The sequence below is a fragment of the Ornithorhynchus anatinus genome, chromosome 12, assembly GCF_004115215.2.
Source record: "Ornithorhynchus anatinus isolate Pmale09 chromosome 12, mOrnAna1.pri.v4, whole genome shotgun sequence".
Lineage (NCBI taxonomy): Eukaryota > Metazoa > Chordata > Mammalia > Monotremata > Ornithorhynchidae > Ornithorhynchus > Ornithorhynchus anatinus.
In genome coordinates, this window is record NC_041739.1 from 973,318 (window position 1) to 997,491 (window position 24,174).

At 50.4% G+C, this 24,174-nt stretch overlaps 1 protein-coding gene across 2 annotated transcripts in view; it reads left to right on the forward strand.

Annotated features, from left to right (window-relative positions):
• Nucleotides 1–21,340: 21,340 nt before the first annotated feature.
• Nucleotides 21,341–24,174, forward strand: part of SORBS2 (sorbin and SH3 domain containing 2) — a 115,024-nt gene continuing 112,190 nt past the window's right edge. For both annotated transcript variants that reach the window (XM_029076591.2, XM_029076594.2), the window contains exon 1: nt 21,341–21,419. The gene's annotated coding sequence lies outside the window, so the exon portion shown is untranslated. The remainder of the gene's footprint in view (nt 21,420–24,174) is intronic.

The following is a 24,174-nucleotide window of genomic DNA, read 5'->3' on the forward strand; positions in this document are numbered from 1 at the left end:
CTCATGGGGGCAGAACTCTGCACTGGCCCCGGCTGCTGACTTCTGCCCTGAAAACCGAGACTGGTAGCTCCTCCTCTAGACTGTAAGACCGCCTGGGCAGGGACTGTGTCTGTTATTGTTAATAAGAATAATAATCATATTGGTATTTGTTAAGTGTTTAATAATAATTTTGGTATCTGCTGAGCGCTTACTATGTGCCGAGCACTGTTCTAAGCGCTGGGTAGATACAAGGTAATTAGGTTGTCCCACGTGGGGCTCACAGTCCTAATCCCCATTTTCCAGATGAGGTCACGGAGGCCCAGAGAAGTGAAGTGACTTGCCCAAAGTCACACAGCTGCTAAGTGGCAGAGCCGGGATTAGAACCCACGACCTCTGACTCATTCACTCATTCAATAGTATTAATTGAGCACTTACGATGTGCAGAGCACTGTACTAAGCGGTTGGAATGGACAATTCGGCAACAGATAGAGACAATCCCTGCCCATTGGCGGGTTTACAGACCCAAGCCTGTGCTCTTTCCACTGAGCCCCGCTGCTTCTCTTAAGTGTTTATTATGTGCCAAGCACTGGTCTCTAGACTGTGAGCCGAATCTCTCTTTATTGCTGTATTGTATTTTCCAAGGGCTTAGTACAGTGCTCTGCACACAGTAAGCGCTAATACGATTGAACGGATGAATGTTCTAAGCACCGGGGTAGATGCAAGGTAATCAGGTTGTCCCATGTGGGGTTCCCAATCTAAGTCCCCATTTTATAGAGGAGGTAACTGAGGCACAGAACGGGGACTGTCTCTATCTGTTGCCGACTTGTTCATTCCAAGCGCTTAGTACAGTGCTCTGCACCTAGTAAGCGCTCAATAAATAAATACTATTGAATGAACAGAAGAGTTAAGTGTCTTCCCCACGTTCACACAGCAGACAAGCGGCAGAGCAGGGATTAGAACCCACGTCCTCTGATTCCCATGCCCATGCTCTTTCCACTAAGCCACGCTGCTTCTCTTATTGTTGTATTGGACTCTCTCTCCCAAACGCTTAGTACAGTGCTCAGCATAAGGTAAGAGCTCAGTAAATTCGATCGACTGACTGGGTGATTGTGGGCAGAGTACTGTACAGGACTCCTATATGCTGAAAGCACTCTACTGAACACCAACTATTTTCAGAGAAGACTGCTCTGAACATTGGGCAGGGACTGTCTCTGGACAGGGACTGTCTCTATCTGTTACCGATTTGTACATTCCAAGCGCTTAGTACAGTGCTCTGCACATAGTAAGCGCTCAAAAAATACTACTGAATGAATGAGCTTGTCAGCTGTGTGACTGTGGGCAAGACACTTCACTTCTCTGGGCCTCAGTTCCCTCATCTGTCAAATGGGGATGAAGACTGGGAGCCTCACGTGGGACAACCTGATTACTCTGTATCTACCCCAGCGCTTAGAATAGTGCTCTGCACATAGTAAGCGCTCAGTAAATACTATTGAATGAATGAATGGACATTACTGTGTGCAGAAGGTGCTCTACTGGAACACAGCCATGGCAGCGACCTGTTCTGGACAAGTACGGTGTTCAGACCACTGCCTTATGTGCTGAGTGCTGCACTGGATACCCTTTGCTATAAAGAGAGAAGCAGCATGGCATAGTGGCTAGACTACGAGCTTGGGAAGCAGAAAGTTATGGGTTCTAATCCCGGCTCTTCCACTGTCTGCTGAGTGATCTTGCGCAAATCACTTCACTTCTCTATCCCTCAGTTACCTCATCTGTAAAACGGGGATTGAGATTGTGAGCCCCACATGGGACAAGGGACTGCATCCAACCTGATTTATTTTTATCCATCCAAGCGCTCAGTCCAGTGCTTTGCACACAGTAAGCATTCAATAAATACAATTGAATGAATGAATGCTTGGCACATAGTAAGGGCTTTAACAAATACCATAATAATAATAGTGATAATTATTATTACACTCACTTGGTAATCAGATGCTTTGTTGCTTGGAAAAAGGGAGACAGGGTGAGGGGACTGAAGAGTCTGGGAGAAGGAAATTGGACATCATGGAGATGTCTTATCCCTTAGAATGGGCACAGTGCTGGGTGTTACAACTGGAGGCTGTGCTGAGCACTGCTTTTGGTATTGACTTAGAGGCTGTGATGTGTTGGGGTTACACTGGAGGCTGTGCCACTGGTTACACTGGGTGTTTCTGTGCAGAGTTAAGTCTTTAGAATCTCTGCTTTGACAGGCCTCAGTGCATGTGCTGCTTAATGAACACAGAATAGTCAGGAGGAAATCAAATCCTCATTCCTGTTTTTCAAGAGTGGAAATGGGGAGTGAGGGGACGGGCAAGGGGAATGGGGTGGGGAGTGAGGAGGGAGAGCAGGGTGACCGAAGGAGTGGGGTGGGAGCGGGGAGCAGGAGGAATGGAGAAGCAGCACGGCATAGTGGGTAGAACAAGGGCCTGAGAGTCAGAAGGTTATGGGTTCTAATCCTGGCTCCGCCACTTGTCTGCTGTGTGACCTTGGGCAAGTCACTTAACCTCTCTGTGCCTCAGTTCCCTCATCTATAAAATGGGGATTGAGGCTGTGAGCCCCACGTGGGACAGGGACTGTGTCCAACCCAATTTGCTTGTAACCACCCCAGTGCTTAGTACAGTGCCTAGCACATAGTAAGCACTTAACAAATATCATTATTATTATTATTAGATAATGCACAACAACAGCAACAGTAATGACACCGAACATGCCCGGTCGTCAGCAATTTTAACCGAGAAGGGGCATAATGGCTCATTCCTGGACTGGCATCCATTCCCCTCTAGACTGTAAACTCGGTGTGGGTAATAATAATAATAATGTTGGTATTTGTTAAGCGCTAACTATGTGCCGAGCACTGTTCTAAGCGCTGGGGTAGACACAGGGGAATCAGGATGTCCCACGTGGAGCTCACAGTCTTAATCCCCATTTTACAGATTAGGTAACTGAGGCACAGAGAAGTGAAGTGACTTGCCCACAGTCACACAGCTGACAAGTGGCAGAGCTGGGATTCGAACTCATGACCTCTGACTCCAAAGCCCGTGCTCTTTCCACTGAGCCACGCTGGGTAGGGAATGTATCTACCAACTCTGCTATTACGCACTCTCCCAAATGCTTTGCACAGTGCTTTGCACACAGCAGGCACTCAATCTGTTTGCTGTGAGGCCTCGGGCAAATCACTCCACTTCTCTGTGCCTCAATTACCTCATATGTAAAAGGGGGATTAAGACTGTGAGCCCCGTGCCAGATAGCAACTGTGTCCAACCCAATTTGTTTGTATCTACTCTAGTGTTCAGTACAGTGCCTGGCATGTAGTTAGTGCTTTACAAATAGCATAATTATTATTGATGATGATGATGATGTTGGTATTTGTTAAGCGCTTACTATGTGCAGAGCACTGTTCTAAGCGCTGGGGGAGACACAGGGGAATCGGGTTGTCCCACGTGGGGCTCACAGTCTTCATCCCCATTTTACAGATGAGGTAACTGAGTCCCAGAGAAGTTAAGTGACTTGCCCACAGTCACACAGCTGACAAGTGGCCGAGCCGGAATTCGAACCCATGACCTCTGACTCCAAAGCCCGTGCTCTTTTCCACTGGTGTAGGGGATAAAGCATGGGTCTGGGAGTCAGAAGGTTCAGGGTTCTAATCTGGGTCCACCATTTGTCTACTGCGTGACCTAGGGCAAGTCACTTTACTTCTCTGTGCCTCAGTTCCCTCATCTGTAAAATGGGGATTGGGGCTGTGAGCCCCTTGTGGAACAGGGTCTGTATACAACCCGATTTGCTTGTATTCACCCCAGAGCTTAGAACAGTGCCTGGCACATAGTGAGTACTTTACAAATACCATTATTACTATTATTGTTATTGATTTCTTGCCGCACTGAACAAAGCCAGCAGCGAAGGCAGGAAGGGAGAGGGTGAGGATAAGGAGGGAAGTGAAAGTGGAGAGGGTGGTGAGGGTGAGGGAGGCAAATGTAGTGAGAGCCAGAGTGGAGTGAGAATGGCAAAGGCAAGGGTGAGCTGCCAGCAGGGGAAGAAGGGCCCGACAGGATGTCATCAGACACTTCCTCTACTCAGACCAGGAGAGGATTGGAAACCAAAGCCCTTGTGAACAGAACTGGCGTCAGTAGGAGTCACAGAAACCGCCCCGGGCCCGAACTGGAAGCCAGGGATGGGACTTTGTGGGTCAACTAGAAAAGTTCTGCTTTGCAGAACCAGGCAATATACCCCTGCCGATACCCTCGGTCCCCCGCCCCTCTGACCACCCTCTATCCTTCTGACTCCTCCTGTCCAGTAATAATAATAATAATACTGGCATTTGTTAAGTGCTTTCTATGTGCCAGGCACTGTACTGAGTGCTGGGGTGGATTCAAGTAAATCCGGTTGGACACAGTCTTCTGTCCCATGTGGGGCTGAGTCAGTCTCTGTCTTCACTCCCCACCCCCCTGAGCTTCTGTCTCATCTTCCACACTCCTCTGACCCCCAAATTCTGCCCCCAGCCCCACCCCCTCCCCCTCTGACTCCCAGCCCTCTGGCTCATCCTCCGGCCGGGTCCAGGCAAGGCTCTGCAGTTACGAAAGACCCAAAATAGGCCATTTGGTGAGGAGCATGCTAGCCCAAAAGCGAGGCTGGTGGCCACTCGGAAGAGAAGAACTAGTTTGCTTCCTCCCAGGCCTGCCCTTCAGCCTCTCTCATTCTCTCCCACCTTTGGACACATTTGTCCAACATCAAAATTATAATTATTTAAATTATACATTATAAAGTATTTATTTATATTAATGCCTGTCTCCCCTCCCAGACCCTAAGCTTGTTATGGGCAGGGAATGTGTCCAGGATTCTGTTCTATTGCACGTTCCCAAGCACTTAGTACAGTGCTCTGCTCATAGTAAGTGCTCAATAAATACCACCAATTGATTGAGCTGACCCCCACTCCAGTTATTGCCTCCAGGTCCCCCCGGCCCCTCTGACTCCCCCAGCTTCTGTCCCTGGATCCCCACCCCTATACGCTCCCCCATCCCCGCCAGCTTTTGCCCCCTGGATCCCACCTTCCCTCCTCAAATCCACCAGACAATTCCTCTCCCCCCTTCAAAGCCTTACTGGAGGCACATAGTCTCCAAGAGGCCTTCTCAGACTAAGCCCCACTTTTCCTCATCTCCCGCTCCTTTCAGGTCACCCTGACTTGATCCCTTTGCTCTTCCCTCATCTCCCGCCCCACAGCACTTATGTATATATATGTCATTTTATTTATTTATACTGATGTCTATTTGTATTGATGTCAGTTGCACCCCACTAGACTGCGAGCTTGTTGTGTGCAGGGATGGTCTCTATTGCTGCGTCGTACTTTCCCAAGCGCTTTGTACAGTGCTCTGCACACAGTAAGTGCTCAATAAATCCGATTGAATTGAATCCCGCCCCTCTGACCCCCCAGCTTCTGTCCCCCAACGTCTCTGACCCTCCAGCTTCTGTCTCCTAACCCCTCTGTCCCACCTACACGCCCTGGCCTCCTGCGCCTCTCTGGAGCAGGCAAACAGAGCCAGAAATATCAGGTTTCAGTTCCCACCTATGTCAGTCTGTGTTGCACAACCATGGCCCCTTGGGAGGGACAGTTAACCCCTCAAGCTGCCTTCCACACACCCTCCACATCCTGCATACGAACGGGCAGCTGGGTCAGTCTCAGTCTGGCTTCTGGAAAACGAGGCGATCCCTTACGTGAAAAGGACGCAGGATGGAGGAGGAGGGGAGGGCAACTGGCAAGGTACAAAGGAGTAGAAGATTCTGTCTCCCCATGTGGGGAAGAAGGGCGGTTTTGTGGAAGAGCTTCAGTTTGTGACTGTGAACTCTGCACCAGTCTGTTGCGTGACCTTGGGCAATTCACTTAGCTTCTCTAAATCTCGGTTTCCTCATAGGGCAAATATGGATAATAAAATGTGCGTTTCTACCTACCTCTCAGGGTTCCTGTGAGAAGCAGCGTGGCCAAGTGGATACAGCGCGGGCCTGGGAGTCAGCAGGACCTGGGTTCTAAAGTCAGCTCTACTATTGTGTGCTGTGCGACTTCAGGCAAGTCACTTAACTTTTCTGTGCCTCAGTTCCCTCACCTGTAAGGGTGATCCCTCACCTGATCTGCTTGTTTCTACCCTGGCGTCTAGTAGGGAGTCTGACACACATGAGGCGCCTAATAAATACCATTACGGAGGCTGGACTGGCCAAAGTGATGTCACTTCCTTGGAATCCACTAGGTGGGGCTCGGAGACAACCTTCCCGTGAAGAAGGCGGGGATCCGGATCAGGACATTTAATAATAATAATGATAATAATAATGATAATAATAATAATAATAATGTTGGCATTTGTTAAGCGCTTACTATGTGCTGAGCACTGTTCTAAGCGCCGGAGTAGATACAGGGTAATCAGTTTGTCCCATGGGGGGCTCACACTTTCAATCCCGGTTCTGCTACTTGTCAGTTGTGTGACTGTGGGCAAGTCATTTCACTTCCTCCGTGCCTCAGATCCCTCATCTGTAAAATGGGGATGAAGACTATGAGCCTCACGTGGGACAGCCTCATTCCCCTGTATCTACCCCAGCGCTTAGAACAGTGCTCTGCACGTAGTAAGCGCTTAACAGATACCAACATTATTATTATTATTTACAGATGAGGTAACTGAGGCATCGAGAAGTTAAGTGATTTGCCCAAAGTCACACAGATGACAAGGGGAGGATCCGGGATTAGAACCCACGACCTCTGGCTCCTAAGCCCGTGATCTTTCCACTGAGCCACGCTGCTCCTTTGAGGACTCATAACGGGTATCAGGCAATATGCATGCGCCCCGGCCCCCAGCAGTTGTGCCCGGTTTGGGATTGTGTCCATACGGATAACCTTGATCTATCCCCAACTCTTAGAACAGTCCTTGGCACATAGTAAACACTTAACAAATGCTGTAGTATCTATAACATGTATATATATGCCCCTTTGCTGGGGTGGTAGATTAGCATATTTTGGACACCTAATCAGAAAAACTAATTCTCTGGAGAAGACACTAATGTGAGGAAAATTCCAGGGAAAACATGGAAGAGGCAGACCGGCAGTTAGATGGATAGAGACCATAACAATGATAATGGAAGAACCGTTAGCAAGGTTATGGATTATGGCAGAAGACAGGACGTTCTGCAGAAAATATAACGGTTGAGTGGCTATGAAACGGAAACGACTCAACAGCACTTGGTAATAATTGCTGGGGTGGAGGGGCCAGGTACCCTGCCGATCGTATCACAGGAGCTAGGGATTTTCAGCCTTCCCGTCTCTCTCCTTGCGGGGCTGGGAGCCACTACAGCTACAGGATTCCAGCTACAGACGAAGCCACCCTGTCCTCCCTCCCCAGTGACCTCGAGAGACTGTGGGGAAAAGCAAGCTTAAACCCTGGGGCGCTGGAAAGGGAAGAGGCTGGGTGGTACCTTCTTACTCATAGCCCACCATATAGCTAAGTTCTTGGACCAACAATCAATTAATCGTATTTATTGAGGCCTTACTGTGTGCAGAGTGCTGCACTAATCGTTTGGGAGAGTCTAATACAACAGAGTTGGTAGATATGTTCCTTGCCCATATTGAGTTTACAGTTTAGAGGGGGAGACAGACATTAATATAATTAAATAAATTACCGATATGGACCTTAGTGCTGTGGGTTTGAGGAAGGAGAGACTAAAGGATGCAATTTCAAATGCAAGGGTGATGCAGAAATGAGTGGGCCAATCAATCAATCCATCGATCAATTGTATTTATAGAGCCCTTACCCTGTGTAGAGAACTTTACTAAGTGCTTGGGAGAGAACAACAATACAGACACATTCCCTCCCACAATAAGCTTACAATCTAGAGGGGAGACAGACATTAATATAAATAAATAAATGACAGATATGTACATAAGTGCCATGGGGCTGAGAGGGGGGATGAATAAAGGAAGTAAGTCAGGACAATGGAGAAGAGAGTGGGAGAAGAGGAAAGGAGAGCTAGGTCAGGGAAGGCTTCTCGGAGAAGATTCGCCTTCAGTAAGTCTTTGAAGGGAGAGAAAGTAATTGTCATATTTGAGGAGGGAGAACGTTCCAGTACTTAGAACAGTGCTTGGCATTCATTCATTCAATAGTATTTATTGAGCGCTTACTATGTGCAGAGCACTGTACTAAGTGCTTGGAATGTACAAATCGGTAACAGATACAGTCCCTGCCCTTTGACGGGCTTACAGTCTAATCGGAGGAGACGGACAGACAAGAACACACAGTAAGTGCTTAATAAATACCATCATCTTCAGAGGCAGGACATGGGCAAGAGATCGGCAGCAAGATAGATGAGATCGTGAACCAGTGAGTAGATTGGCACTGGAGAAGGGAAAAAAAAATGTTGGTATTTGTTAAGTGCTTACTATGTGCAGAGCACTGTTCTAAGCGCTGGGGGAGATACAGGGTAATCAAGTTGTCCCACGTGAGGCTCACAGTTAATCCTCATTTTACAGATGAGGTAACCGAGGCACAGAGAAGTTGAGTGACTTGCCCAGTCACACAGCTGACAAGTGGCGGAGCTGGGATTCGAAGCGGGCTGGGGTGAAGCAGGAGAGTAGCTGGGACAGGTAGGAGGGAGTAAAGGTGAGTGATTTAAAGATGGTGAGGAGTTTCTATTTGATGTGAAGGCCATGTGATGAGCCCGACTCCCAGCAGCCTCTGCTCCTGGCAAGACTCCTTGGCCCGGCAGCCTCTCCCCTGGCGGCGGCCCCACTGCGCCCAGACGGTATTTTGGGACATTCTTTCCGCGCTCTGCCCCTTCCCAGAGGGAGAGGGTTTCGGGGTCCTGCCCAATTCAGACCTTAACACTTTGTGCGCCTAATAATAATAATTGTGGCATTTGTAAAGTGCTTACTATGTGCAAAGCACTGTTCTAAGCACTGGGAGGGATACAAGGTGATCAGGTTGTCCCATGCGGGGCTCTCAGTCTTAATCCCCATTTTACAGATGAGCTAAATGAGGCACAGAGATGTTAAGTGACTTGCCCAATGTCACACAGCTGACAAGCGGCAGAGCTGGGATTAGATCCCGTGACTTCCGACTCCTAAGCCCGGGCTCTTTCCACTGAGCCACGCTGCCTACTATACAGGATCACCAGCCAGGGTGGGGGGCGGGGGAGGGGCAACAGCGTGTCATCCTGACAGTCAGCGGGGAATCGTGTGATCTTGTAACCCCAGAGAGCAGAGGTTACAGTGCAGAGAGAGCGAAAGGGATTGGGAGACCCTGGGACTGGAATTTTTTTTGGAAGCAGTTTTTTGCCTGGGTTGTTTCCAAGAAGTTTGGGAGTTCCAGAGGGTTCACCACTGAGATGGGTTACCAAGCGGGGAGAGGCAGAGCAGCTTGGCCTAGTGGATAGAGTACAGGCCTAGGAGTCAGAAGGACCTGGGTTCTAATCCTGATTCCACCACTTGTCTGCTGTGTGACCTGGGGTTAGTCACTTGACTTCTTTGTGCCTCAGTTACCTCTTCTGTATAATAGGAATTCAATACTTGTTCTCTTCCTCCTACTTAGATTGTGACCCCTTGTGGGACAGGGACCGTGTCTGGCCTGATTATCTTGTATCTACCCCAGCACTAGGAACTGTGCTTGATACATAGTGAGCATGTAACGAACACCACCGTCATTATTATTAGTAGTAATTTTATTTTTATTATTATTATTCAGGGAGCTGACCCTCCTGCCAGGAGCAGTAACTTCGAATGAAAAACTCTGGGCAGGACAGCGCTGAAAGAAAAGCTGTAATCTGGGAAGCTTTTATTGATGAATAAATGCATAGTTTGTTCCTAACAATGTGTCGAAAGCACTCTGCAGCCAAAGTTGTCGATGGACCCACCCCAACTCTCCGGGGCCCGGGAGCTTGAGGTAGAGCAACCCTGAAATGGCTCCGGGGACCACCACCAGACGGCCCAGGATCTGTTACTGTTCAAGTCCCGCTCTCGGCACCCAAACCCCACGTCGGATCCAGTTTCAGCCAGAGGGGCTGCGCGGGGTGCGACGGATCCCGCTACTAATGCGGCCGTCCCAGTTCCAGGACAGAGGATGCTCTGTGCCGCTGGGAAATCGATCCGTGCCAGCCGCCATTGAAGCAGCCGGCCGCCGGGAGCCCAACAAGCAGCAGAGATGGTGGGAACGGGTCCTGATCCATATCGGGCCCCCACCCGCCCCGCCCCCGTGTGAACGAAGAGCCGGTGCAGCAGCTCAGGCCTGGCCCGCGTCTGTGAGAAGAGCTGTGTGCAGGCGTAGGGCTCACGGAGGCTTGAGCCAAGGTACGGGAGCACCACCTGCATGCTGAACACTGTACCAAGCACGCGGGAGAGTTCACTACAACAGCTCTGGTAAGCATGATTCCTGTTCACAAAGAACTTACAGTCTAGGGAAACAGCATGGCCTAGTGGGTCGAACATGGGCCTGGGAGACAGAAGGGTTTGGTTTCTAGCCCTGGCTCCGCCACTTGTCTGCTGTGTGCAAGTCACTTAACTTCTCTGTGCCTCAGTTCCCTCATCTATAAAATGATGATTAAGTCTGTGAGCCCCATGTGGGACAGGGACTGTGTCTAACCTGATTAGCTTGTCTCTACCCCAGCACTTAGAAGAGTGCCTGGTACATAGTAAGTGCTTAAAAAATACCACAGTTATTATCATTATTATTACTATTAGAGGGGAAGAGGGAAACATTAAAATAAATTATAGATGGGGGTAATGGCAGAGTATACCCTCTCAACGTTGCACCTGGAGAGTTTCCAGTACTCTTCTGGGTCTCAGCTATGGAAGGAAGAGTCAAGCAGAGACCTGTCCATTCCATTCCTAGCTTGGGCAGTGGCTACCAATTGTAAGCCAATCTGCTACAATTCAAAACTCACCCACGCTGGGCAGCAGGGGCATGAGAGGGAGTTGAGGGCAGAGACTCAAGTTTACTGCACGGAAAGAGGCAATGGTAAACCACTTCTGTATTTTTACCAGGGAAACTCTATGGATACACTACTAGAATGATTGCAGATGGAGGTGGGGTGTTCTGGGAGAGATTCATTCATTCATTCATTCATTCATTCATTCAATAGTATTTATTGAGCACAGAGCACTGTACTAAGCGCTTGGAATGTACAAATCAGTAACAGATAGAGACAGTCCCTGCCCTATGACGGGCTTGCAGTCTAATCGGAGGATGTGTTCTTGGAGTCGCTATGGATCAGAAATGACTTGACAGCATAAGACAAGGTGATGGCAGAGTATAAGCTTAGGTGCATAAGTGCTGTGGGGTTGTGGGCAGAATGAATATCAAGTGCTTAAAGGGGACATAACCAAATTCGTAGGTGATGCAGAAGGGAGAATGAGTAGGGAAAATAGGCTTTCCTCAACTAAGTAAGTTGGAGAAGGCCTACTGAGGTAGATGTAATTTTATGATGGCTCTGCAGGGCAGGGAGTGGTGGTCTGTCTGTTAGATATGATGGGAGAGTGAGTTCCAGGCCAGAGGGAGGATGTGAGCAAGGGGTCTGTGGTGAGATAGATGAGATGTAGGAACAGCAAGTAGGTTGGCATTAGAGGAGTAAAGTGTGTGGGCTGGGTTATAGTAGGAGATCAGTGAGGTAAGGTAGGAGGAAGAGAGCTTGTTAAGTTTCTTAAAGCAGATGGTAAGGAGTTTCTGTTTGATGCAGATTTAGATGGTCAACCAGTGGTGGTTTTGGAGGAATGGGGAAGTATGGATTTATCTGTTTTTAGAAAAATGATCCAAGCAGCAGAGTGGGGAGAGGCAGGAGGCAGGGAGGTCAGCAGGGAGGCTGATGCATTAGTCAAGGTGGGATATGGTAAGTTCTTGGACAAGCATAGTAGTTTTTCGGATGGGAGAGGCGGACAGAGAAGGGGAGATCAGAAGGAGGGGACTGTAGGCACTTGGTGGGGCTGGGGTAGCTGCAAACGACAGCAGGGGCACTGTCCGGCGTCGAGGGCCGTCCAGCTGCCCTGACCCCCTTGACACTCTCCAGAGACACATCCCGGCTCTCGGCCTGCGATCGGACAAACCAGACTCAGGAATGTTGAGCGTTGCAGCCCAAGGGACCCCGGGAACAATGACCTCTGCGGGAAAAGAATGCCGCCGATAAGCCGCCGGCCACTTATCAGCCTGGAGGGAGGGGTGCCCTCAGACGTGCTGGCATTGCCGACTGCGATGGGCCGCGGTGTTCATCTGCGGCCGTGGACGACAGAGCGGGCTGCGCCCACCCTCCCCGCTCCCTCGGCTGCCCCGCGGCAGGGGCAGGGGCCAGGGAGGCCCGCCAGCCGGCCATGTACGGTAGCGGCCGTCTCCCTGCCCGCCGGTAGGGCCCGAGATAAGGCGGTTCTGGGGTTGCGCGGGCTGGGCCTGGACCAAGAATGCATGTCTGCAGGCCGTCGGGCCCGGTGACGTTGGCGGTCCGTTTTAGCCACACGCTCAAGGGGCCACCGGCGGGGCAAAGGGAGAGGGGACAGTGAGGCAGGCCGGTCGGGCAGTGATTTGCCAGGCCGGCGAGGAAGGTGGTTAATGTTTTGGTCAGTCAATCGTATTTGTTGAGAGCTTATTGTGTGCAGGGCACTGTACTAAGCGCTTGGGAGAGCACAGTGAAACAATGTAACTGATACATTTCCTGCCCACAGTGAACTTACAGTTTCCTCAGCACTGCCCATAGGGGAGCCGAGCATGGGCCAATGAGAGCATGGGCCAGCGAGAGCAGGGCACCTGACTACTCCTGCCTTGTCTCTCCACAGCTCAGTAACCGCTCCAGGGGTTGCACCTGAGGGAGCAACTAACCCTCCCCAGAGGGAACCATCGCAGAGCCCAGAGTGAGCGGCAGAAACAGGCCCACAAAGAAGCCTAGGCTTTAGTCTGTAAGATCCCTCTAGACTGTAAGCTCACTGTGCGCAGGGAACGTGTCTACCAATTCTTCGTATTAGTACAGTGCTCTGCGCACAGTAAGCGCTCAATAAACACCATTGTTGATGAAGTCCCGGAGTGGGATCGGGTAGGGTGAATAATCAGACTCAGAACGGGGCCTTCCACCCCTTCACCTCCACCAGATACTCCCAGAATTGGTAGCAGAAGTGGGCTAAGGAAAGGAAGCTGGAATCATCTAGATTGTCGCACCTGAGGTGTCCGGAACAGAACTCCAGAATCTTCTGGAATGCAGCACTGGAACCGTCAAGAATGCCATAGTGGACCCATCTAGAATGTAACACTGGAACCATCTAAAATGCTGCCCCGGAGCCATTGGAATAACACAGCGGGAATATGTGCTGGTGCCAGTGTAATGTTCCAGATTCCGGGAATTGATACCCTGGCTGAAGGTCAGCAGCATCAGCAGGGATTGCTTCTACAACAATGGACAGAGACTGCTCCCTGCTGCAAGAGCTTGCGGTGGGAAGCCATTTGACCAACCGACAACCAATCAGTCAGTCAATAGGAGAAGCAGCGTGGCCTAGATAGAAAGAGCACAGGTCTAGGAGTCAGAGGACCTGGATTCTAATCCTGGCTCCACCACTTTCCTGCTGGATGACCTTAGGCAAGTTACTTAACTTCTCTGTGCCTCAGTTTCCTCAACTGTAAAATGGGCATTAAATCCTACTCTCTCCTACTCAGACTGACTCTAAGCCCCAAGTAGGACAGGAAGTGAGTCCAGTCTGATTAACCTGTATCTATCCCAGAGCTTAGAACTCTGCTTGAGCTTGATACATAGTAAGGACTTAACAAATACAACAATAATAATGATAATAATAACAATAATAGTACTTGTTAAGTGCTTATTATGTGCCAAGCACTAATCTAAGCATTGAGGTAGATACAAGGGAATCAGGTTGTCCCATGTGGGGCTCACAGTCCCCATTTTACAGATGAGGTAACTGAGGCACAGAGAAGTTAAGTGGCTTGCCCAAGGTCACACAGCAGACAAGTGGTGGAGCCAGGAGTAGAACCCATGTCCTCTGACTCCCAAGGCCATGCTCTTTCCACTAAGCCATGCTGCTTCTCTAATACTAATAATAGTACTACAGTACTAATAATACTAACAATAGTATTCACTCATTCAGTAGTATCTATTGAGCGCTTACTATGTGCAGAGCACTATACTAAGTGCTTGGAATGTACAATTTGGCAACCGATAGAGACAATCCCTGCCCAATGACAGGCTCACAGTCTAAATGGTGATAATAATAATAATAATGTTGGTATTTGTTAAGCGCTTACTATGTGCAGAGCACTGTTCTAAGCGCTAGGGTCGATACAAGGTAATCAGGTTGTCCCATGTGAGGCTCACAGTTAATCCCCATTTTACAGATGAGGTAACTGAGCCACAGAGAAGTTAAGTGACTTGCCCACAGTCACCCAGCTGACAGGTGGCAGAGCCGGGATTCGAACCCATGACCTCTGACTCCCAAGCTGGGGCTCTTTCCACTGAGCCACGCTGCTTAGTGCTAATATCATCTACTCTGTTCAGAGCACTATATTAAATGCTTGGGAGAGTCCAGTAGAGGAAGTAGAAATGATCCCAGCCTTCACGGAGTTGACGGTCTAGCTGGGAGACAGACACTGACATAAATTTCTTGACAGGAGGAAGGAGGACAAGGGGAGCTGGGTATGAGTGAGCTTTTCCAAATCCACTCACTCTGCATTTCCCATTTTCCCCAAACCGCTCCCGGGGCCTTTGGCCTTGGAGGTGACATCACAGATCTGTGCGCCCAGGTGTGAGGTGGGAACAGGCCCAGAGAAGCCACTTGGAAACAGCAATGTTCGGACAGAGACTCAGGGGAAGGTGCCGTATTTGACTTGTCCAAAACTTTCCAAAATTCTCTTCCTCGGATGCCTGAGGCTGTGGAGCACCACACGCACAAACGTTCACATGCATGCACCCTGCAAACACACACATAAGCTCACATATGCACACGCACACACACGGCGCTCCTCTCTTTCCAGGCGCTGATGTCATGTGTCTGGGCTGAGGGAACAGTGTTCAAGGTCATCCCTAGCCATAAAGGTCAGAAGGGGGTCTAAGGCAAAGGTCTCTGACAAGGCAGAGTCTGGGAAAGGAGTCTGGGGTCTTGGCATATCTCCAACTGTCTGGAACCAGCCACCTCCCTTTCCCATACTGAATTTTGAATTTGGGGGGCTATTTTCCAAGGGACTCCCAGCCCTCTTCTCTGAGCCATCGGGTCCCACTCGGTCACCAGGAACCACAGCCACAGTTGAAGGAGTGTAGGGGTAGGGGAGCAGTCGGCTGGAGAGCAAGCGCATAGCAGTCGTCAATCAATTGTGTTTACTGAGCACTTACTGTGCGCAGAACACTGCATTAAGCACTTGGGAGAGCACAACATAACAATAAAGAGACACATTCCCTGCCCATAACGAGCTTACGGTCCAGAGGTAATAGTAGTAGTAACACCTTGGGAAGCAGCGTGGCTTAGTGGAAAGAGAACAGGCTGGGAAGCCAGAGGTCATGGGTTCAAATCCTGGCTCCGCTGCTTGTCAGCTGTGTGACTTTGGGCAAGTCACTTCAGTTCTCTGTGCCTCAGTTACCTCATCTGTAAAATGGGGATGAAGACTGTGAGCCCTACGTGGGACAACGTGATTACCTTGAATCTACCCCAGTGCTTAGAATAGTGCTTGGCACAAAGTAAGTGCTTAAAATATACCAACATTATCAGTAGTAGTAGTAGTTACTGTAGTAATTGTAGTGGTGTTATTGATTAAGCACTTAATCAAAGAGTGCAGGTCTTAGATCAGAATACCTGGGCTCAGTACTTGGGTTTTAATCTTGACTCTGCATTTGCCTGCTCTGTACACAGTAAACACTCAATAAATAGGATTGATTGATTAATCAACCTTTAGTACATCACGACTTCTCTGTACCACTTTCCTCATCTGTGAAATGGGGATTCAAGCTTGGTCCATCCTGTGAGCCCCAAGTGGAACAGGGATTGTGTCTGCCCTGGTATCTTGTAACTACCTCTGTGCTTGGTACAGTGCTTGGCACATAGTAACTGCTTATCAAACATCATGATGATGATAATGATAATAATAATAATAACGATAATGGCATTTGTTAAGTGCTTACTATGTGCCAAGCACTGTTCTAAGTGCTGGGGGGATACAAGGTAATTAGGTTGTCCCACTTGGGGCTCACAGTCTTAATGATGATGATGATGATGATGATTACCAAGTACTAGGAAAGAATACACAGGTGACAAATAGTCAGGGTCCCTGGCCCCCAAGGGGCTCACAGTCTGAGAACGGGGACAGGGAGAGGGCACCTGTGATGTCAAAGAAAGGATGAAATACAAAAACAGCATAAAAGACAAGAGTGCTGATGATGCACACAGGAGGTTCAGGGCCCTGTGGCTGGGGGAGTTTCAGGAGTTTTAGGAGTTAGGAGTTTCAGGCTCCTAGCGGCTCAGAGTCCAGCAGTCCCAGTGGCCACTGCAGCTTTCCGACATTCTGAAGGTTGAAGTGGCTTCCCACTGAGGCTGCCCCATGTTCTGGGAATTAAGACTGGGAGTCTTAATGGTTTAGATTTATGATGGGGACCAGGCCGGGCTGTAGGGCACTAGCTGGATTGTCCAGAAGCCAGAGTCGGCCTGTGGGCATCATAGCCCAACCCCCTGCACCACTTGTGATCACTCTAAACATTTGGGCTGGAATCAGTGTAATCCCTAGGGCCCTTTCCAGCTCATGGCTACCCCAGGAGCTCAGCTCTGGACCAAGTCAGTCCTGCCTGCTTTGGGAAAGATGATGATGATGATGATGATGATGAAGGTATTTGCTAAGTGCTTACTATGTACCAAGCACTGTTCTAAGCCCTGGGGTAGATGCCAGGTTTTCAGGTTGGAAACAATCCCTGTCCCACATGGGACTCACAGTCTTAATTCCCATTTTACAGATGAAGTAACTGAGGCACAGAGAAGTGAAGTGACTTGCTCAAGATCACACAGCAGACACCACAGGGTTCTGGGACTTGAATTCAGGCAATCAGTAGGCATTAAATGTCTACTCTGTACAAAGCACTGTTCTAAGAACTTGGGAGAGTGCGAAGCCTTATTAAAATCACATCTCCTTCAACAGGCCTTCCCCAACTAAGCCCTCATTTCCCCTCTCCCTTGCATTTGGATTAGTACCCTTTATTCACCCCTCCCTCAGCACCACAGCACTTATGTACATATCCATAATTCATTTTAATCTCTGTCTACCCCTCTAGACTGTAAATTCCCTGGGGAGAGGGACTGTGTCTATCAACTCTGATATACTGTACTCTCCCAAGAATTTGGTACAGTGCTCTGCACACAGCACTCAATAAATACCACCGATTGATTGATTGATTGATTGATTACACTGAAGCAAGTAGACAGGAATCCTGTCCTTTGGGAGTTTACAATCTAGCAGGGGAGACAGGCCCTGAAATAAATTACAAGTAGGGGGAAGCAACAGAGTTTATAGATGTGTACATAAATGTTATGATGATAATAATAATAATGATGGTATTTGTTAAGCACTTACTATGTGCCAAGCACTGTTCTAAGTGCTGGGGTAGATGCAAGGTAATCAAGTTGTTCCATATGGGGCTTACAGTCTTAATCCCCCTTTTCCAGATGAAGTAACTGAGGAACAGAGAAATGAAGCGATTTGCCCAAAGTCACACAGCAGACAAGTGGCAGAGCGGGAATTAGAACCCACGTCCTCTGACTCCCAAGCCTGTGCTGTTGCCACTGAGCAAGTGTTATGGCAGGAGGGGGGCGGGGAGGTGAGTACCCAAGTCCTTGGATAATGCAGAAGTGTTGAAGTGGCAGCCGGAGGCAAAGTAGGATGGAGAGATGAGAGATTAATCAGGGATGGCCTCCTGAAGGGTATGAGTTTTTAGAAGGGCTTTGAAGATGGGGAGAACAGTGGTTTGCTGGCTGTGAAGGCTGAGGGAGTTCTAGACAGGTGTGAGGACATGAGCAGGAGGTCAGTGGCAGGAGAGAAGAGAATGAGGCACAGTGATTAGGTTGAGAGGACAGAAGTGGTGAAGTGGGGTGGAGCGGGAGAAGAGAGCATGCAAGTAGAAGGGAGAGAGCTGATCCAGTAATAGTGGGAGTAATAGTATTTACCAAACATTTACTGGGTGCAGAGCATCATCATCATTATCAGTGGTATTTATTGAGCATTTACTATGTACAGAGTACTACGTATTTGGGAGAGTACAATACAACTGAGTTGATCGACTTGATCCCTGCCCACAAGCTGCTTACAGTCTAAAGGGGGAGACAGACAAAGAAACAGATTACGGTTATGCATAGTAGAGTATAAGAGCATTTACGTAAGTGCTGTGGGGCTGGGGTGAGTATCAAAGTGCTTAAGGGGCACACAGCCAAGTACATTTTCAACGCAGAGGGGAAGGTGGGTAGGGGAAATAATCTGAGAAGGCCTCTTAGAGGAGTTAGGGGCATTTTGAAAGTGTAGAGAGTGGTGGACTGTTGGATATGGAGGGGGAAGGAGTTCTAGACCTGAGGGAGGATGTGGACAAGGGTTAGATGAGATGGAGGTACAGAGAGCAGGTTGGTGATAGAAGAGTGGAGTGTGTAGGTTGTAGCAGATCAGGAAAGTTAGGTATCAGTCAGTGGTATTTTATTTAAAGTTTATTGTGAACTAGGCTCTTGGGAGTGTCCCATGCCACAGTTTTGGTAGACGTGTTCCCTGCTCACAAGGAGCTTACATTCTAGAGGGGGAGAAAGACATTAAAATAAATTGCAGATATGTAGATAAGTGCTGTGGGGCTGAGGGAGGAGTGAATATCAAATGCTTAATGGGTACAGATCCAAATGCAGAGGTGATACAGAAGGAACCGGGAACTGGGGAAATGAGGGCTTAGTACGGGGAGACAGCTTGGAGATGTAATTTTAGTGAGGCTTTGAAGGTGGGGAGAGTTGTGTTTTGTCATATTTGAAGGGGGAGGGAGTTTAAGGCCAGAAGGAAGACGTGGGCAATGGGTCGGTGGCAAGATAGATAGATCGAGGTACACTGAGGAGGTTGGTGTTAGAGCAGTGAAGTGTGTAGGCTGTGTGTAGTAGGAAATCAGCAAGGTAAGGTAGGAGGGGTTGAGCTGGTTAAGTGTTTTAAAGCCAAGAGTTAGGATATTCTGTTTGATGCAGAGGTGGATTTGGGAATCATCCATATAGAGATGGTAGTTGAAGTCATGGGAACAAGTGAGTTCTCCAAGGGAGTGGGTGTAGATGGAGAATAGAAGACGACCCAGAACTGAGCCCTGAGGGACTCCCACAGTTAGAGGGTGTGAGGCAGAGGAAAAACCGATGAAAGAGACGGAGAAGGAAACACTGTGGCAGATGGAAAGGGCATGGGTCGGGGAATCAGAGGACCTGAGTTCTAGTTTCAGCTCAGCCACTTGCCTCCTGTATGACCCTGGGCAAGTCATTTCACTCCTCTGGGCCTCAGTTTTCTCATCTGTAAAATGGGGGTTAAATACCTGATTTCCTCCCCCTAATCCTGAGAATTCCACGTGGGACAGGGACTATGACCCACCTAATTGACCCTGTCTGTACCTACCCCAGGACTTAGTGCAGTGCTTGGCACAGAGTAAGCACTTAACAAATATCACAATTATCATTATTATTAAAGATCATCCAGAGAAGTAGGAAGAACACCAGGAGAAGACAGTGCCAGAGATATCTAGGTTGGGTAGTGTTTATAGTAATAAAAATAATTGTAATACAAACTGTATCTACCAACTCGATTGCCTTCTATCCCAAGTGCTTAGCACAGTGCTCTGCACACAGTAGGGCTCAATAAATACCACTGATTTATTGGATTTGTTAAACACTCTGTGTCCTGGGGAAGGTGTAGGGGGTAGTCATTGAACCAGACGAATGATGGCCTACCTTACATGTAGGGAGAGTTTTTCACCAAGTGGAAGAAGCTTTTCTTTTACTTTAAATTCTGAAGTGGCGGCTGCGGGGGCGGGGATGGGCAAGATCCCAGGAGGGCAGGAGCAGATTTGTGGAATTTCGATTCAAGTTCCCACCGTTAGGAAACCATGTGCCGAAAAGCCCTGCATAACTGACCTTGATTGCCTACGCGGGCGGGAAGCTCTTCGGGAAGGCTTTGTTTTCATAAAAACGTTATTGAATAGCTTTGATTAAACAAATAAAGCCACTTGCAAAGGCCCCAAATCTCCTCCAAAGGGTAGCCGGCCTGCCAAGCCCTAGCAATCTCTGTCTTTGGAGGGACGGAATCCTCTTAGGGTTTCGACCGGGAGCTACCACAACACAGCCCTTTGCCCCCAACCCTAAGTCGTTCGGGGTCCGTCCCGGGTCCAACTCCGCCATCAGGGGATGGAGAGGCAGAGAGGGAGTGGGAGGAGGGGGGGGGAGAGGAAACAGAAGGGAAGAAGGGGGAGGGAGAGGAGGAAGTAAGAAGGAGAGGGAGATGTAGAGGGAGGAAGAAGGAAGGTAGACGGAAGGAAGAGGGAAGAAGTGGGTAGACGGAAGGAGGGCAAAAGACCGCAAAAGAAGGAGAGTGAGGAAAAGGAGATGAAGGAGGGACAGAGGGGGAGGGGAAGGGGAAGGAGAAGGGAAGGGTAGAAGAGGGAAGGAAAGAGATAAGTAGAAGGAGGAAGGAGAAGTAGGAAAAGGGAAGGAGAAGAGGAAGGAAGAGAGAAGGAGGAGAGGAAGGAAGAGGGAGAATGGTAGAAGGAAGGCGAGGGAAGGCGAGAGAACGAAACGGAGAGAGAGGGAGGAGATGGAGTGGGAAGGGAAGGAGGAAACGGAGATGAAGTGGGAAGGAGGAAACGGAGTGTTGGGAAGAGAAAGGGAGGGAGAGAGAAGCGAAGGGAGAGAAGGAACGAGAAGGGGATCCGCCGGGAAATGTCCAGTTTTCCTGGGAGAAGCGGGCAGGGCGGGATGGGAGGCTTCACATGAGTGACCATGCCTGCAGGAGCAGCCTGCCTGCCGGCCGTTGCCATGCCGACCGAAAGCCTGGGAAGCCAATGAGCGGGGTCGGTGTCGGTGTCTGTGGCGGGGCCCGGCCATTTTCCCGGGGAGGAGGCGGGGGACTCCCCGCACGGGACCGGCCCCCGGTCCGGCCGACCCTCTCTGCGCGCTCGGGGCCTCCCCGGGCCGGCCTGCGGACGGACATCTGGGCCGGACCGGGCCGGGAGGGGAGACCCTCTGACCCGTTGGCTCCGGCCCACCGGAGCGGTGGGCGGTGCGGGGCGGTGCGGGGCGGCAGGTGACAACGACGCGCTCCGGGAAGGGGCGGTCCGTCTCCCTCTCCATCATCTCCATCTCCATCTCCGCGCCAGCAGCAGGTGCACCGGGCGGCCGGCTCGGCCTTCGACCCTCCTTCGACCCCCAGGCGGAGGTAAGAGCTTGCGGGGTCCAGTCGGGGTCCGGAGGTGCGGGAGGGGCGGGGGGCTCGACCTCGCAGCATCCCTTGCGAAAGCTCCTTGGATGGAAGCCCCTTGGATGGTCCCGAGCGCCAGCAGAGGATTTTTGCAGGCGACGGGCTGGCTTTAAGGGCGCGGGGAGGGCCTTTGCTGCTCCAAGGAAACGGGGCGTTTAGGCCCCTCGTTCCCCCTGATGCCCACAATGGATCCCTGGGGGGTGGGTTCCCGAAGGAGGGCGGTTCGGTTTGGGGATGGGTTTGCCCAACCCACCCACGCCCCTAGGTCAGAGGATTCAAAGGGGCGCAGCAGCGTCTTCGAGGGGTGGGGGGCGGTCTGAGGGTGGATCCCTTCCTCCCCATTGTCCTTCCCCTCTCCATTGTTCCCCTCCCACCATCCCGGTGTACCCCTTCCCTGGCTCATTGTTCCCCGCGTTCCATAGTCCGCTGCACAAAGCTAGCTCCCCTGGACCCTCCCGCCCCGGCCTCACCCCTCTAGCCGACCCTGACCCTCCAGGACCATTCGTTCATTCCTTCAAACCTATTTATCGAGGGCTTGCCGTGTGCAGAGCACTGTACGAAGAGCTGGGAAAGTCCAGGCCAGCTCCAGCTTTTTTCCGAGCGGGGACAGTCCCTGAGAAGTGGAGGCTGGGGGCGAGGCCCAGGAGGGAGGCCGGATGCTAAGGACCGGTCCCCGTCAGTGGCAGCCACAGGGGCGGTCAGCGAATGTCCTCGGGTGACCGGTGTTGGGGAGAGGGAGCCGCCCCACCTGCCCCGAGTCGGGCAGAGCTCTGGTCTGGAAGGGCCAAACTCCGGCCCCTGGACTGCCCCGGCCGCGGACCGGGGTTAAAATAGGGAAGGGACCACGTTTAGGGGCCACTCTGAAATCGCCCTGCCGACAACCAGGGTGCCAGGCTAACGTTGGGGCATTCGGGCGGGTGCCCGACCCAGCCGGACGGAAAGAGGGCACTCAATTCATTCAATCGTATATATTGAGCGCTTACTATGTGCAGAGCCCTGTACTAATAGCTTGGAATGGACAATTCGACAGCAGATAGAGACGATCCCTGCCCAACAACCAGGCCAGGCCGCGGTCACGGAGAGCCCAGAAAGCAGACGCGTAAAGGCCCGACGGTGCGTCGGTGTGGGGCTCCAAAGCTAACAGATTCCTCCTTTCGAGGGGAAATGAAGCGAACCCCAGTCCGGTGGTTTGTTTCTGTCCCCTCCCATCAGAGCACAATGAAGCGCAATATGGTGGGTTTTGCCTGCCCCTCCCCCGACGCACCCCCTCCCCCTGTACCAGATCAAATGAGAGGGAAACCCAGGATAGTGAATTGTGTCGTACCCCGACCCCAGATCAGACCAGAACAAACCCCAGGCTGGTGTTTTGTATCTGCATCTCTCAGTCAAAACCTAGCGACCCCAATCTGATGGTTCGTATGTACCCCCACCCCAGATCAAACCAGTGAGCCCCAGGCTGGTAGTTTGTGTCTCCTCCCCCAGTCAGAACAGAACGAAGCCCTATCTGGTCGTTTGTGCCTGCTCCCACCCCAGACTCATTCAGTCGTATTTATTGAGTGCTTACTGTGTGCAGAGCACTGTACTAAGTGCTTGGAAGAGGACACTATATCAATAAACAGACATTCCCTCCCCACAGCGAGCTTGCAGTCTAGAGGGGGAGACAGACGATATAAATAAATAAATGACAGATATGGATATAAATGCTGTGGAGCTGGGAGGGGGGATGAATAAAGGGAGCAAGTCAGGGTGATGCAGAAGGGAGTGGGAGAAGAGGAAAGGAGGGTTTAGTCAGGGAATGCCTCTTGCAGGAGATGCGCCTTCCACAAAGCTTTGAAGGAAGGGAAAGTAATTGTCAGATTTGAGGAGGGAGGACATTCCGGGCCAGAGGCAGTAGAGGATAGAGCACAGGCCTGGGAAAGGACTCGGGTTCTAATCCCTGCTCCCTCCCCCCATTTAGCTGCTGTATGACCTTGGGCAAATCACTTAACTTCTCTGTGCCTCAGTTACCTCATCTATAAAATGGGAATTAAGATTGTGAGCCCCATGTGAGACATGAACTGTGTCCAACCCGATTATCTTGCATCTTCCCCGGCACTTAGTATAGCGTCTAGCACATAGTAAGCATTTAAATACCATAAAAAGAGAATGGCTCGTGGGCAGGTCCCACGAGTCTCCCCTCCCCAGTTGACACCTGCTCTCCCTCCCTCTCATTTCACATCTGCATGCTGCATCTTGTCCAGGCCAATGGGTGTTCTGGCGTCCCCGACCCACCCTGGAGGGATGGGGTGTTAGCTCTGCCAAATGGCTGGGCTGGCGGGGAGGCCCCTGTCCTCCTTCCCTTCATGTGTCTCTATGCTAGGGAGTGAAGTTGGGTCCAGAATCATCAGTAGTTCTTGGACGAAAGGAGTCTTGGGCCTTCTGTTGGGGAGCAGTGCATATGTCCTAGTGTACTGACCAGTGTATACTAATTTTCAGCACTGTGTGTGACAGGTGTGTTCTGCACCATGTACTAACAAGTGTGTAATGACCAGTGCATACTGAAGGCCGTGTACTGATCAGAGAGTCCAAAATGTCGTATACCAACTGATGCGTACTAACAACCATGTGCCAACTGGTACATACTGAGCACCATGTTCTGGCCATTGTGAACTGACCACCATCTACTAACCAGAATATACTGACCGTTGTGTACCACTATATACTGACCGCTATG